This window comes from Saccopteryx bilineata, chromosome X, assembly GCF_036850765.1.
Source record: "Saccopteryx bilineata isolate mSacBil1 chromosome X, mSacBil1_pri_phased_curated, whole genome shotgun sequence".
In the NCBI taxonomy this organism is placed as follows: domain Eukaryota; kingdom Metazoa; phylum Chordata; class Mammalia; order Chiroptera; family Emballonuridae; genus Saccopteryx; species Saccopteryx bilineata.
Genome location: NC_089502.1, coordinates 109774462 through 109789196, shown reverse-complemented (window position 1 = coordinate 109789196; position 14735 = coordinate 109774462). Strand labels below are relative to the sequence as shown.

At 54.5% G+C, this 14735-nt stretch overlaps 1 protein-coding gene across 6 annotated transcripts in view; it reads left to right on the top strand.

Annotated features, from left to right (window-relative positions):
* Nucleotides 1-4673: 4673 nt before the first annotated feature.
* The window catches only part of ATP2B3 (ATPase plasma membrane Ca2+ transporting 3), a 75089-nt gene continuing 65027 nt past the window's right edge, over nt 4674-14735 (top strand). For all 6 annotated transcript variants that reach the window (XM_066250395.1, XM_066250393.1, XM_066250394.1 and 3 more), the window contains exon 1: nt 4674-4888. The gene's annotated coding sequence lies outside the window, so the exon portion shown is untranslated. The remainder of the gene's footprint in view (nt 4889-14735) is intronic.

Below are 14735 nucleotides of genomic sequence, written 5' to 3'. Positions count from 1 at the left end.
ACTTGTCACTGCATTTAAGTCCTATCCAGACAATTCAGGATGGTCTCCCCATCTCAAGACCAGTAAGTTAACCACATCTGCAAAGTCATTATTTCCAAATAAGGTCCCAGTCCCGTTCCAGGGGGCAGAACTCGCACATCTCTCTGGGGGCGTCTCAGCCTGCCGTGAGGCTGCAGGTGAGCACTGACGGCCCTCAAGGCCTTGGGGGAGGGGAGATCCATGGTCTCAGCCAGAAAAAGAGTGGACGCACAAAAAATGGAGGGACCTGGAGCCCAACCAGAGGTTCCCTCACTTCAAGGCTGGGCTGAAGAATTGCTGTCCCTAGAGAAGGCTGTGACAGCCACACCAAAAGTGGCAGGAGGAAAACCAGGAAAGGGCGAAGCGGGTGGCAGCTGCAGGCCCGCAGAGGTAGGTGGTGGGGTGGCCCGAGGACCTGGGAAAGAAAGCATTCAGAAAGTGGGGGAGGAAAGTGAGGGCTGAAGAGGGCTGGAGGCCAGAAGTGAGAGGGGTTATGGGCCAGGAGGAAAAGGAAGAGTGGCCTGACCAGGCGGTGGCGCAGTGGATAGAGCGTCAGACTGGAACGTGGAGGACCCAGGTTCGAGACCCTGAGGTCACCGGCTTGAGCGCGGGCTCATCTGGTTTGAGCAAGGCTCACCAGCTTGGACCCAAGGTCGCTGGCTCGAGCAAGGGGTCACTCGCTCTGCTGTAGCTTCCCCGGTCAAGGCACATATGAGAAAGCAATCAATGAACAACTAAGGAGCTGCAACAAAGAACTGATGTTTCTCATCTCTCTCCCTTCCTGTCTGTCTGTCCCTATCTGTCCCTCTCTCTGTCTCTGTCACACACAATAAAAGGAAGAGTGGGCTCCTTTGCAGTGTGTGAGAGGCACAGGCTGAGAGCAGGCTTCTTGTGCTCAGCTGTCTCTCAGGCTGAGAGTATCAGAGTGGAGTGGGAGGAGACAGTGGGCAGGAGCTGTGGACAATGAAGAAGTGAGATGCAGTAGGAGACAAGGGCACAATGAGGACCGGAGATAAGACAGGAAGAAAGGGATGAAGGGTGGTGCACAGAGGCAGAGAGGGCTAGGCCACGAGGCCAACCCTCCTCCCTTGCCACAGCCCCAGCCCTGGCTGTGGGCCTCCCTGGGGCTGCTCCCTAAGCATTTCCAGTGCAAGAAGACAGGCTTTGATCTGAGGAGGAATTTTCTAGAGAAGCTCTCCCCACCCACCTCTGCTCAGATGGAGAAAGCAAGAGGGATTGGCCAATGAGCAAGGGCCATCAGTGACACACAGGAGGCTCCCCCACTCCCACACCGTCTCCTCTCCTGGCCCATCAGATGCTCGGAGATTGCTGTTTGCTAGGGACTGAGGGCTTTGATGCTATCCTGAAGGGCTGCGACTCCGTGCCTTCAGCCCTCCTGAATGCTACATACATACCTTGTTCCTTAGCCAGCTGGCCTTGGCTTTGGTGGGCCTCATCACAGGGGCATGTGGCACAGCCCACTCTTACCTGGGCTAGCTCTGGGCAGTGCCCCCAGGCCAGAAGGGAGAGGCACAAGGACATTGGTAGGTGATCCCTACCTCAAACTTTTCTTCCCTCCCATCAAGAGGGGGCCTGTGCTGAGCACAGGAAGAGAAGAGGCCTGCACGTAACTTCCCAGCCATGGCAGCTGGCTCGCAGCTCTGGGGGCAGGACTGACTTCACATGCTGGTGCTAATGCTGCCATGTGGACGGCAGCCATCAGGAACATGAACATGCCCCCAGGGACAACCTGGATGGGGCCATCACCTCCCTTAGCCCATTAGCTGCTTGGGTCTCTGAAGGAAGGCAATGACACTGCCCCAGGGGAGTCTTCTATCTTTCCTTTAACCACTTCCAAGTCTGCACATGTGGGTCTGTCCCTTCCCTTCTCAGCCCCCATTTCTCATACCTGTCCTCCCAGAGCTGCCCGCACATGTCTGTTAGGAGGCTGGCTGATAACTGAGGTGTGTGCTATCACCCGGGGTGTACCCCCTGCCCAAGGAAGCAGCCTGCCCCTGCCCCCTCTGGCTCTAGAGACAGGACCCTCAGGTCTAGGATGGGAGGACGTGCCCAAGAAGCTTGCCACACTGTGGGAGACCAAGAAGGGGACCCAGACTGAACCTGGCCGGGACGGGAGGCCTGGTGCTCTCAGGAGGCGCTCCCGTCCTTTGGAGCTCCCTTCCCATCATATGGGTGCCCAGGGGCAGCTGGCATCCCATCTGTTGGCCAGGATGAAAGCCTAGCTTCACAACTGGCTCCAGGTGACATCTGGGGCCCCTCCAAGTGTGGGCTGGCAGGAAGAACAACTCCAAGGTGGCTGGCTCTCACACAATGACAGGAGACTCCATGGCCAGCACAGGGCCTGTGATAGGTATCCAGGAAATCAGGGGTTGTCACTTCTCAGCCTTTTGGCTAAGATCAAAGTAATAAATTGGAGGTTGGCTTCAGCTTTTATCTTTCCTATCTCGGCACAGTGGATTAGGTAGGCCAGGCTCTGGGGCTTCTGTGGGCCATGGGGGGCTAAGCCCACGACAGCTGAACCACTGTGTTGGGGTACCTTCTTCCTGCACGACAGCCAGGTCACTCTCAAAGAGCAAATGCCCAGGAAAGTGGCTGGGATTGGGTTGCAAGTAGAGTGTGTGCTTGAGTGAGCATGTGTGAATGAATGTGTGATTGTATGTGAAAAGGAGTGTGAACTGCTTGAGTCTGTGTGAAAAAGTATGAATAGCTGTGTGAGTCTATGTGAGACTTATGATGAGTGTATATGTGTGTGCGACAGAGTGTAACTGTGTTACTGAGCAGGTGTGAGTGTGAATATACATGAGTAACTGTAAGTGTGGATGTGAGTGATTAAAAATGTGTGTGGCCGAGTGTGTATGAGCACGTGACTATGTATGCTGTGAGTGAGTGGCGGTGTGTCAATAACGGCATTGTAACTGTGCATGCGTGAGCTATGTGAGTGTGTGAGCATGCATGAGCATGTGTCAGCATGTGTGGGGATTTAAGCGTGTGTGTGAGTGTAAGCTATGTACCTGTGACCCTGTGTGTGTAGATGTGTGAGTGTGATTGAGCATGAGTGTGAGTAAATGTGTGTGAACATCTGTAAGTGAGCGTGCATGATTGTGTGAGCATTCATGAGCGTGTGGCAGCATGTGTGAGTTGAGCGTGTGTGAGTGTGTGTGAGCGTGTGTGAGCGTGTGTGAGCGTGTGTGTGTGAGTGTGTGTGTGTGAGCGTGTGTGAGTGTGCGTGTGACCTCTGCCTGCACGGAGAGGTGTCAGGTCTCAAAGGCTGTCCATGGAACCAGCTGCTTTCTGCAGGAGGGACAGACTGTAGGGGGTGCGACAGTCCCTTGGCCACGGAAGATCTCCTGCGGGGCTTTTGTGTCCTGTAGGTCTCCATCACAGGGCTGCCTCCTCAGAGAAGTCTTTCCTTTGCTCTCAGCACCGCCTCTCCTCTCCTCTCCTCTCCTCTCCCGCAGCCGATGGTCTCCCTGGCCCTGCACCCTCACTGCCTAACCATGCGTTTACTCTCTACCTGCCAGCCAGCTCCCTCTTTTGTGGTCCCTGCTGTGCCCCCAGCGCCCTGTCTAGACCTGGCACATAGGACACCCTGGGGCTCCATTTGTGCAATACGAGAAAGAATTTGTGGCTGTGTCCGGGCCACCTTGTCAGGCTCTAAACCCTGCCTGCTCCAGGGCGGTGATGCTCACTGTCGGCCTGTCACTTCTCTTGCCTACACAGCGAGCCTCCTTCCGGTGCCACCCCACCCCCATGCACTTCTACTCTCTGCTCACAGATGGTGGCAAAGGCCTGACGTGAGTTCTGAGGAACCAACTGTCCCTGGAGCTGGGAAGATTGGGGATGTAAAGAGTGGCATAAGCCAGCCAGCTCCTGCCTGGGTGTCCATGGGTACACACCTGAGTCTCTGTCCACCGACGATGTGCATATGCATTTGTGATTATGGTCTTCTCTGCATTGGAGTTCGTGTCTCCATTGTGTCCATGAATGTCTGTGTCCTTCTGTGTCTGTCTCTGGTGTCCACCTGTGTGCAGTGTTTCTCTGTGTTCCGTATAACAGGGATTGTGTGATAACCTTTTGTGATCACCGACTTTGAAAATCTGTTGGAAACTCCAGCTTCCCTTCCGAAAACACCTTTAGATATTGCATTCCCAACAGTTAGAAGGCAGTTTCAGGATGATCACTTCCCACTCCGCCCTGGGTAGGGGCCCATGGACCCCACACTCCATATTAGCAACCCAGCTCCACATCTCGCTTGATTTCAGGGAGACAGATCTAGAAGGCAGGGGTATTGAGAGGAAGCTGCAGCCTGGTGCCCTAGTCGATTGGTCATAGCTCTTTCTCTGCGCTCCCAGTTGCCAGGGCCCCCAGTTTCCAGCCGCGCCCACCCCATCGGCCAGCGCCCTCTGGGAGCACTGCCAGACTGGGAGGGTGGGCGCTCTGCGCGTCCTGGGGGACAGAAGGGCGCGCACCAGGCGCGTGGCTCGAGAGCCCCACGGTCCCCGCGCCGCGCGCCGCCACCCGCGCCCAATCACTCCTCCCTCCTCCTCCTCCACCGCTCCCCCCCCCCCGCGTTCCCTCCCTCCTTCCCTGCTTCCCTCCCTCCCTCCGCGCTCAGAGCTGCGGCTGGAGCCGAGCGCGCCGCGTCGCCCGCCGCCTCCGGTGCGGAGCGTGGGGAGCACTCGGCCGCAGCCCTCGCCAGCCGCTGAGGGTCGCACCCGCGCCGCCGGCCAGGCTGCCCTGTGCCCGGGTCTTTCCGTCCTTGGAGCGGATCGTTGCCCGCCGGGCGCCCGCCTGCCGCGGCAGTGCCCTCCGGAGCCGAGGCCGCGGCGGCGGCCGTGTCCATGACCGGGTAAGCGGTGCCCTGAGGCACACGGGCGTCCCGGGGTGGGCGCGGGCGGGGCGGGAGGCCTGGCAGGTGGCAAGGCTGGCAGGTGGGGAGACGCGGGTCCCTGCCCGCGACACCTGCACCCCGCGTGGGGCCTGCGTGTCCTTGCGGCGCCGCGTCCGCGCGTCACCCCGCAGCCCCAGGCGGGCAGCGCCCCGCAGCCAGCACCCTGAGCCCCGCATCCCGCGCGCACGCGCATCTGCGTCTGGGGAAAAGGGCCGCAGGGGGCTGCCGGCGGGGTCTCGGCAGTGCACAGTCGCGGCGTGGGGCCTGGGCCAAGCTGGCCTCGCGCACGCACCTTCCGAGCTTCGCGACACCCCTCCCCCGCGCCCTCACACTGTTATTCTCGCCGATACAAGGTCTGAGAAACCCGCACACGTTCCCATACTGTCCCTGCACGCCCACACAGACACCTAGCTGACCCTTCCGCTGGCACTGGCGGTGCGAATGGCAAGCCGCTCTGGCCACACTTGGGTGACTTGTTCTCCATCCCTTCTTGCACAGCTGTCTGTCCTCGCCCTCCTCACCTGTGTGACCTTGGCCAAAAGGCTTCTCCTGTCCGGGCCTCAGTTTTCTGAGGGGTTTAGGATTCAGGAATTTGGAGTACTGGGGGCGGGGTGGGGGTGGGGGGGGGGGGAGGGAGGCAAGGTCTCAGATGAGGGAGCTCTGGGTCTCACCCTTGAACAGTGCTCTGATTTTCTTTCTACGACCTCGTTTCCTTCCTTTTGCTGGCTCTGCAGGGGTGAGTGGCCAGGCCAGCTGAGGGTGGGTGGCAGGCAAGGTGGGGGCCTGAAGGGGACCTGGGAGAGCCCCTTGGGAGGGAGGGCCCGGGTGAAGGGTTGGGAGAGAGTGAGGGAATCTTTCTCAGGGGCAGGGCTAGCTAGCATCCCTGCACCAGCCACTTGACACTCCCAGACTGGGGTGGAGAAGTGGGGCCACTGAATATGTCAAAGATGAGTCCACTGGCCTCTTTCGCACCCTCAAGTGGGTCCCTGACAGCTGCAGGGTTGATTTCAGCCTGACCCTGGCCTTCTCAGTCTCCCCTGGCTCTGTGCAAAAACTTGGGTACCAGCCTGGTAGGCATCCCCTCATTTGCCCACTAGCTCTGTGCCCTCAGCCCTGCTGTCACCCTCACTGATTGAAATCATCTTAAGGCAGGGACTAATTCTTAATATGTGCCAGTTCTTAATCACGTTCCAGACCCAGGTGTGGCTCCAAGTGAGCACAGGTTTCTGTGTGGCACATTCACGACCTTGACCTTACCGAATCTGCAGAATCACCCAATGAGGAAGCAAGGCCTGGGTGTTTGGCCCCATTTTTCAGATGAGGCAGTTGAGGACCTGAGAAGGGAAGAGATTTGACCCCGCATTGACTGAATGGGCAGATAGATGGGCCCAGGCACAGTTCTAAGCTGAGGCTTCCTGAACCCTCAGCTCAGTCTCATCATCAACACCAAGTGTGAGATACTGTTTGCATTGTCCCCTTTCACAGACAGGTAAACGAAGGCCATGGGGCTCATGAGAGAGGAGCTGGGATTCAGACCTGGGCAGTAGGAACCCCGGCTTAAACTAGCCTTCCAAGGGGTGGGCTGGGGGCTGCCTGGGTCCCTGCTGGGCCTTGGCTGAGACCTGGCAGAGGGTCCCAGGGTGTTGGAAAGGGCTGGGCAGCTGTGGCCCCAGGGTATTGATGGTCCCTGCTGCTAGCCTCGAGGGGAAGGAGGGCCAAGGGCACAGCCAGTCCTGCTCAGATCAACCTGGTCCATGCCCAGTGCTGCCTGGTAGTTTGAGCAGAGGGGCAGGCAGCTCTGGCACAGACGTGTGGGGGATAACGCAGGCAGATGGCACTAGGGCGGCGTGGGAGAGGGCTTTGCATGGAGCCAGAAGGAGAGCCAGGCCTGTGGGAAAGGAAGCCCGAGGCTAAGAGCACTGGGGCTGAGGAGAGAGCTACAACCACAGGCACAGAGGTGCTGCAGCAGGCCCGCGAGTGGTAAAGGAGGCTTGGGGAGCTCCTGGGTTTGCTGCCAGCTCTGGAACGGATGGTTTTGTGACCTTGGCCTAGTCCCTTCCCTCTCCAGACCTGGGAGGGGGGAGGGGTCTCAGTGCACTCCGATGACATTTCAGGATTCCCAGCTGGAGCTTCAGAGGCTGAATCATCTGCCAACAAGCAGGGAGATGCCCAGCAGTGAGTCAGGGAGCTCTCTCCAGCCCAGATCGCCCCCTAGCCCCGGGTGGCAGCCGAAGGGTGCCAGGGTCAGCTTAGCCCCCCTTTCCACTCTCCCCCTGCCTCCCTGGTGGACAAGATGAGAGCGCCCTGGGACACTGGGGGCTTTGAGAGTTGACCTTCAATGGGGACACCTGAAACCAGCAAATCCAGGCCCAGCTTCCTTCCTCCCACCTCACAAAGTGAGTTGTCAACACATATGTGGGCTATGCCCATTGCACTCTCTTCTGATTTTAAACTGAGGGTGTGTGTGTCTTTAACTGACGGCTGCTGTCTCTATGAGAGGTTCCTAGCACATCAAATATTTTAAGTAATAACGGATAATAATCCTGGCACTCGTCCTGTGCCATACATTGTTCTCAGTGCTTCACAAACATCCCCTCAGTTCATTGAAACAACAACCAAACAAAGCAAGGGCTCTTACTAACCCCACTTTGCAGATGAGATGACTGAAGCCCAGAGAGGTTAAGCAACTTACCCAAGGTCACACAGTCAGTGGATGCTAACACCAGGATGGGAAGCCAGGCCATCAGGCTCCTGAGTCTGGTCTGTGCATGTAGTCACTGGTTGCATAGTCTCCAGAAGTCCGTTCTGAGATCAGCAGAATGTCGTGTTGTGCACATGAGCTGATTGTTGAGGGTGTTTCCAGGCCTGGAAAGACCCCTCAGCTCAGAAGCTGAGCCTCCTGTGCCCCCTCCCCCATGTACTCACTGAGAAAAATAGACAAACTGGATTTATATCAATCTGAAGCAAGTTGGGGAATGACTTGCATTTCAGTAAGTCTTCTGCATGGCCCCTCTAGTGCATCTCTATGAGGGGGCAGTCTCAGTGAGTACAAACTGATAGATGGGGACCTGGGCTGTGACACCAAAGGCAGACACTTGAATCTAACTGAAGGCTTGCTGCCCTGGAGCCTCACCAGTGCCATCTGTGAGATGGGCCCAAATGCCGAGTTCTGGCTGTGACTTTGCTGGGAATGGCAAGCAGAGACCTGGAATGTGCAGATGTCTCCTCTCTTCCCGCTGTCATTTCCCAGAAGGCTACTTCTTTATCTGGGGTCCCAGCTCCTCACTGTTTCTCTCTTCCCTGTCCTGGCTAAGCTGGCAGAAGCCAGGCCAAGTGGCGCCTGGCTGGAAAGCCCTCCCCTGCCTGTGCACCTTCTGTTGGGTGGGAGGTGCTGGAAGTGGGCCTGGGAATGCCGCCTGGAGAGCAGGATCTGAGCCCACACGTCACCAGGACGGAGGGAAAGAGGCCCTTCGATGTAGGATCCAAGGCCAGGCATCTTGGACTGCCCAAACTTGGGAAGGAAAGGAGGCCAAGGGTACATGGCTCAGTAGGTGGCAGAGCCCAAACCAGGGCCACAGGACGATGTGGGAGGGAAGGGCTGAGGTTCGTCCTGAGTCCCACCTCAGGGACCGGCAGGGGACTGGGGCATAAGAGGTTTTCAGAGATTTGGGTCCAAATCAGAGTTGTACGAAGGAGATGCTACGGTCAGATCCTTGGAGAATGCCTTGTTTAAAGGGGTTCTGGGCCTAATTTGGTGTTCTGTACATGGGTCCCCTCAGTGAAGGGGGACCCTTTTATTCAAATGAGGCACTTGAGAGACACCTCAGCCACGGTCTCAAGGCACTTTCAACACTGTACAGTCCAGTGCAGTAGCCAGTAGCCACAAGTGGTGATTTAAGTAGAATTAAATAAAATTTAAAATTGAGTTCCTCGGTCAAACTAGCCACATTTCAAGTGCTCAGTAACCACATGTGGCTGGTGGCTGCTGTATTGGATGGTGAAGATAGAGAACGTTTCCATCACTCCGAAGGTTCTGTCACAGTGTTGCTTTAGAGCCACTGTAGACCTACGTCCTCACACAGACCTGGAGGCCGTTCCCATACCTACTACCCCGTGGCTCCTTGAAAGGGAGCGGATTAAGCACTTGTAGATGCCTTGGTGCAGCCTGTCTGCTGCCTGCAGAGTTTGGGGCCCTTTGCCATACCCACCAAGGCTGGCCCAGGTGCCCCCTCTACATGGGGGAGGCAGATGAGAGAGAGCAGCCCACCACACAGTGAGGAAGCCCAGCCTGGCCTGGCCGCATGCCGACCCCAGTGGCCCCAGCCCGCCGCTTGAGGAGACCCAGATCTGGCCCTGTTCTTCTCTGGTGAGGCCCCTGCCACGTGTTCAGGCTGGATTACTGGGGCATGTTGGTGGGGCCCGGGTGGCTCTGCACAGATAAGCGAGGCTCTGGAGTTTAAAAAATCATAGTGTTCTGATGTTTGGTTTTTTCCATTTAAAAACAATGCTGTTAACATATATGCTCTCTATAGAAAATTCATAAAACATAGAGTAGAGGACATAGGAAGGCCCTTTCATCCATCCTATTATCAAAATGCAAGCCAGTGTTTTCATTTCATTGGATTCATTTCTGCTCCTTTTTCTTTGCATAGGTTATTTATTTTTACATTACTGTAATTATGCCATGGGTATAATTGTGTGATCTATTTTTTACTTCACATATGCATTTTATTTAATATAATTCTTTTCTAAATAATTTTTTTCAAAATGGATATAGTTTAATTTTTTAAGGTTATGAAAGCAAGTAGTGCTTATTGCAAAAATAAAGAACGGACTTGAGCTATGCAAAGAAGGGACTACAAATAATCATTCATTCATTTGACAGCTATTTATCAAACACCCAGGATATATCAGAGCGGTCCTCGGGGCTGTAATTACAATTTTTAATGGATGAATAATATTCTCTCAAGAGAATGTAATTCACTTAATTATTTGGGTATTTGTGGAGATCTAGGCAGTCTGATTCATTTCACTCTCATAGGTGAAGCTCTGCTGAGCACCTAAGTGGGTAACGGTCATCCTGTTCCGAGGATGGTGCCCAGACTGAAGCTCATTCTGCCAAATTATTCTCCAGAAGGGCTTTTCGGCACCCCAAGGGCTGGCTCACTATGGCCTTGCTAGTCTATCATAAGCAATCTGGCATAATTATCTTGTTCCAAAATACCTGCTTTAGTTTCTGTTTCTTTTATTGCTGGTGAGGGTGAGTATTTTCCCACAAAATTTTTTAATGATATGTCTTTTTTGTTTTTTTTAGCAATTTGTTTTTTCCTCACCTTTATTGAGGTCCAAGTGCTTCTCTTGTGGTTTTGAATAAATTTATACTTGAAAGATAGTGACAATTTTACATGCTTGTTGCAAGTAATTCTAAAATTTTTATGTTCTCTGCCTGTTTATTTTTTCATGCAAAAGGTAAACACTTTCTGTTTCACATTTTTTTGGTGTGATTTCTTCCACTACTTCTAGGCTTACAGAAATCTGAGAACTATTTGTATGCAAGTGTGTGTGTCATTGCATTTTTAACCTGTTTAACTCTTTAATCCAGGGGAGAGCAAACTTTTTCTGCAAAGGGTAAGATAATAAAAATTTTCCACTTTGTGCGCCACACAATCTCTGTCCTGACTGCTCAACTCTGTGTAGAAGCACAAATACAGACACAACAGAAATGAATAGGTGTGGGTGTGTGCCAATAAAACTTTATTCACAAAAATACTTGGCTGCCAGTTTGGCCCTTGGGCCAAACCCTGTTTAATCCAAAGGAAATTTGCCTTGAGGAATCAAGTTAGGTGAGGATCCAAGATACATCATTTTCTTGAGTGCTAACCCAACATCCCCATTTCTTTTATCAGATCATTTGTCCCCTGGCTAGTGTGTGATGCCTCCTTCAGTACAGATTCTGATGAGTAGTAGGGAGGGCCTATTTCTGGGTTGTCTGCCCCATTCCATGGACCTGTCTATGGGCTCCAATGCAGGTAATATGCGTTTACTTCTTGTACCTTGATTTTTTTAATACCTGACCTACAGGTCCCAGCTCAGTAATCTTAAAGCACTTGTCAGCTGAACGTTAGAACCATTTGGCCAGTCCCTTTTCTGTCTCCCCCAAATCAAGCATTCGGCCATGCATTCTCTGGATCTCTTTACAGTTCAGAGCTGTGTGGGTGTATCCCCACAGACTTGATGACGCCTGGCTCTCCAAGAGTTTTCCTCCCAGAGATACACAGGAGAGGCGGGTGTAGGCAGGAGAGCATGATCAGAAGCGAAGGCCCACAGCTGAGGATGGCCAGACGGCCCAGGAACACCAGACCCTCCTGATTAAGAAGCAGGAAAACAAAGGCAGCAACCGAGGAGGGGACGGGGAGATGTGGAGTTGCTGTTGGCTGGCTCCGTTCCAGCTATTGGGGACAGGGCTTTGCTCTTTCTGCTTCCCTTTGGGAGTCACGTCTCTGGCTTGCCCCGAATGAAGGCACATTCAAAAGAGTCACTGCGGTCACCTTTTTCACCTGGCTCAGAAACCACGTCAGTCCCTGGACTCTCCTGACACTGGACCCTGCATGCTCACGTTTTGACCCAAACCCTGAACCGAGGTGGAGGTTTGTGAAGCAGTAGGCTCTGCTGAACCACTGTCCATGTCATCTGTGGCACAGGCCAGGATGGTGGCATGGGGCATGACTACACAGGAAGGGCCCCCTCCACAGTGGACTAGCCCAGCCGAAAATGCTCAGCGCCCTTGGTGCCCAGTGTGGGGAATGGCCGGGCACCTGCTTCCCAGGTCAAACCTGGGCCTCCACCTGCCACAACAGGTCCCGGACCTTCCCTGACACCCCAGCATGGGCCTCAGCTCCCGTCTTTCTGGAAGAAGTTGGGGTGAAACGTCGTGTCCTGATTTGGAGCCGTGGCCCAGGGCCACTTGGTCTGGGCTCCTCAGGCTGCTGAGGTCCCTGAGTGCTGCCCTGTGAGGGGGCAGCCCCTGCAGTCCGAGGGAGGCTCCGCCTGATGTGGCCAGAGCCTGCGTCAGGACCGGAGGGAGGGGCAGGAGCACAGGCCCCTCCTGGGCAGCCCACACCCTATCTGCTGTCTTTCCTGTGGCCCCTCACTCCTCTGGTAGATGAGCCATGGTGTGGGGCATGCTAAGGGGACAGACTCAGACCCCAACAATGTTGTCACTGTCAAGGAGCCACATGACGGTCCCTTGTGGCTCTGTAGGACCTCTGTACCCACTCCCTACCCACACTCCCTGAGCCTGCAGGGGCTTGGTGGTATCCTCTCAAGGCTTTGCTGCAAATGCTTCCAGATTTGCATCCTGGGGTCCTTTGTCAGAACTAGCCATTCAGGACCTAGCACGGCTCCATTTGGGTGATTCAGACGGTAGCCAGGCCCTTGGTGACTTTCAGGTCCTGATGTCACCGCCTGTTGGGGTTAGTAAGGATGCTGAAGCAGAGCCTGGAGGCCTTGCAGATCCCCCCCTGGGCTACAGCTTTTGAGGTGTCCTCTGGGTTGCTATTGTTGGCTACTCTCTCCTCCTTTGTGGCCGCTCTCTACTCCTGCATTTGGTAGCAGATGTACCTCCATGGTCAGCCTGGAAAGGTAGCACGAATGCTTTGCTGTGCTAGTTCTTTTTCTCTAGGTCACAGAAGGCCAACTAGACTCAACTCCCATCTTTAGTCTGCACACACCTTTGCTCACCTTCGGCTTGCCCATGTGCTCCGAGTGACCTGTGCCCAGGGTCCCTGTATGATGACAATCCCCATCAACTCTTTCTCTTCTAACCTCAAGCCAAGCGAGCTCCTACAAGGTCCAAGAAAGCCTACTCTGCCAGTAATCAGAGACACCCCTGGGTGGAGCCCAAGTTAGCTCACGTATCTCTGGTCCCCCATTTGGGGCCTGGCCTTCCAGACCCTTTTATTGGCCATAGAAAACTGCATCTCTTTCCCTGACAGCTCTTGGGTCCTGACCTTATAAAATGAGATCCCAAGTCTGTCTTCCCAAGGGCTTCAACCTGTTCCCCAAAACTAGACCCTCTCCCCACCAGGACCTACAGTGGGGCTGCCTTGGAGCCTGTCCCCAAGAAGACAGGTGTGTCCTGGAAGTCTCCTTCTCTAGGCGCACCTGGGCCTACAGTGGCCCAAGGCCTCCAGTTAGCTGTCATTTAATTACCTGTTTAGGCCTTGGCTGTTTGGCTTGGAGCTGGCTTTTAGGATTAGAAGCTGGCAGGGTGGACAACCTGGTACCATGGACAGAGCTGGAGAGACTTTGGGGAGGATTGGGACTGGTCGCCCTTATCCTGTCCGCATGTTCTCTGACTGTGAAAGGCTGGAGGACAGGGACCTACAATCTCCTAGACCCCAGATATGTGTTCTCTGCTCTTTGCAGGCTGAAGGCATGTCCCAGAGGCCAGTCAAGGTGTTTCTGGGTCCCCCTCACCCCCTCACTCCAGAAACCACAGAGAACCTCGCTGCCCAGCAACTGCGCACAGACAGACTGAAGCAGGAGGGGCGTGGGCTAGAACAGGCCAGACTCTGAGTGCGAGGAGGGGGCGGCTGGCTCCAGCTCCCTGCTGCAATGCAGCTCTCTCTGCCACAACTGCTCTAATTGGATAATTAGTGTCATTATGCTTCCTGCCCATCACTTCTCACTCTCTTGCTCTCCCCAGCTCTCCTTTTCCAGTTCTCTTGCCTTCTTTGAAAGGAAACATATGACCACCCCTCCAAGGGTAGAGTTGTGACCCCCTTAATGACACTTCAAGGCTTCAGCCAGAAAGGGGCTTTCAACTTCCCTCTCAGACCCAAGGGCATCTGGTGCTGTGAGGACCACCACGTGGGAGTGCATAATTCCCTCCAAAAGCATCTTGGGGAGCCGGCTGCCCCTGCAGTGCCTACCCTTCTCCAGCACAGACTGGAGCTGGAGCAAGCTTGAGGATGGCCCCAGCAACAGGGAAGCGTCTGAGAGATGTATGGGGCCCGTCTCTGGCCAAGCAGAAATGTTCCGGCCTCACTGGCGGAGCCTGGTCCTGACCTATGAATTCTGGGGTCCACACGGGCTCAGATAGAACTCAGGGCTTCAAGGCAGGCAGAGGGAGGGTGTGTGTGGCAGCCAGGCTGACTCAACAAGAAACATTCATGTCTCTCATCTTCCTGCAGAAGAAATCCTCTAGGGAGAAGGGGTGACCCCTGTCCTAGAAGCGCACACCAACCCAGCCAGGAGTAACAAGGACCCATTTCCGAGACAAAAGTGGAGACCCAGAAAGGTTGAGTAACTTGTGCTGGTTCACACAGCCAGGCTTGACCCCAGTACCTGCACTCCCAAACCTGTGTGTAGGGAGGACAGATTTCCTGTCTAGTCACTTTGTGGAACTCTTAATTGGCTTTATGCATGTATTTGTTGCTTTTCTGGAGTTTTCTGAGCAGTCACTTGTCAGAGGAATAGTATAGAATTCTCTGGAGCCAGACCATCTGAGTCGGCCTCTGTTCCTTGCTGACTTCGTGACCTTCAGTGAGTTCTTCAACCTCTCTGTGCCTCAGTAGCTCCATCTCTACAGTGGGGGTAATCGGTCTTCTCATCTTCGAGGCTTAGAGCACAGAGGGAATGCATCATTCCGCCAAAGCAGGGAGAAGAGTGCCCTACACGGCCCGGGAACTTGGCAGTACCTATGACCAGATTGTCATTCTATCTCTGTCTTTAGGACTCTCGTGGTTCTGTCTCCTTATGCTTTGGCTAGAACAGGGATCGGGAACCTTTTTGGTTGAGAGAG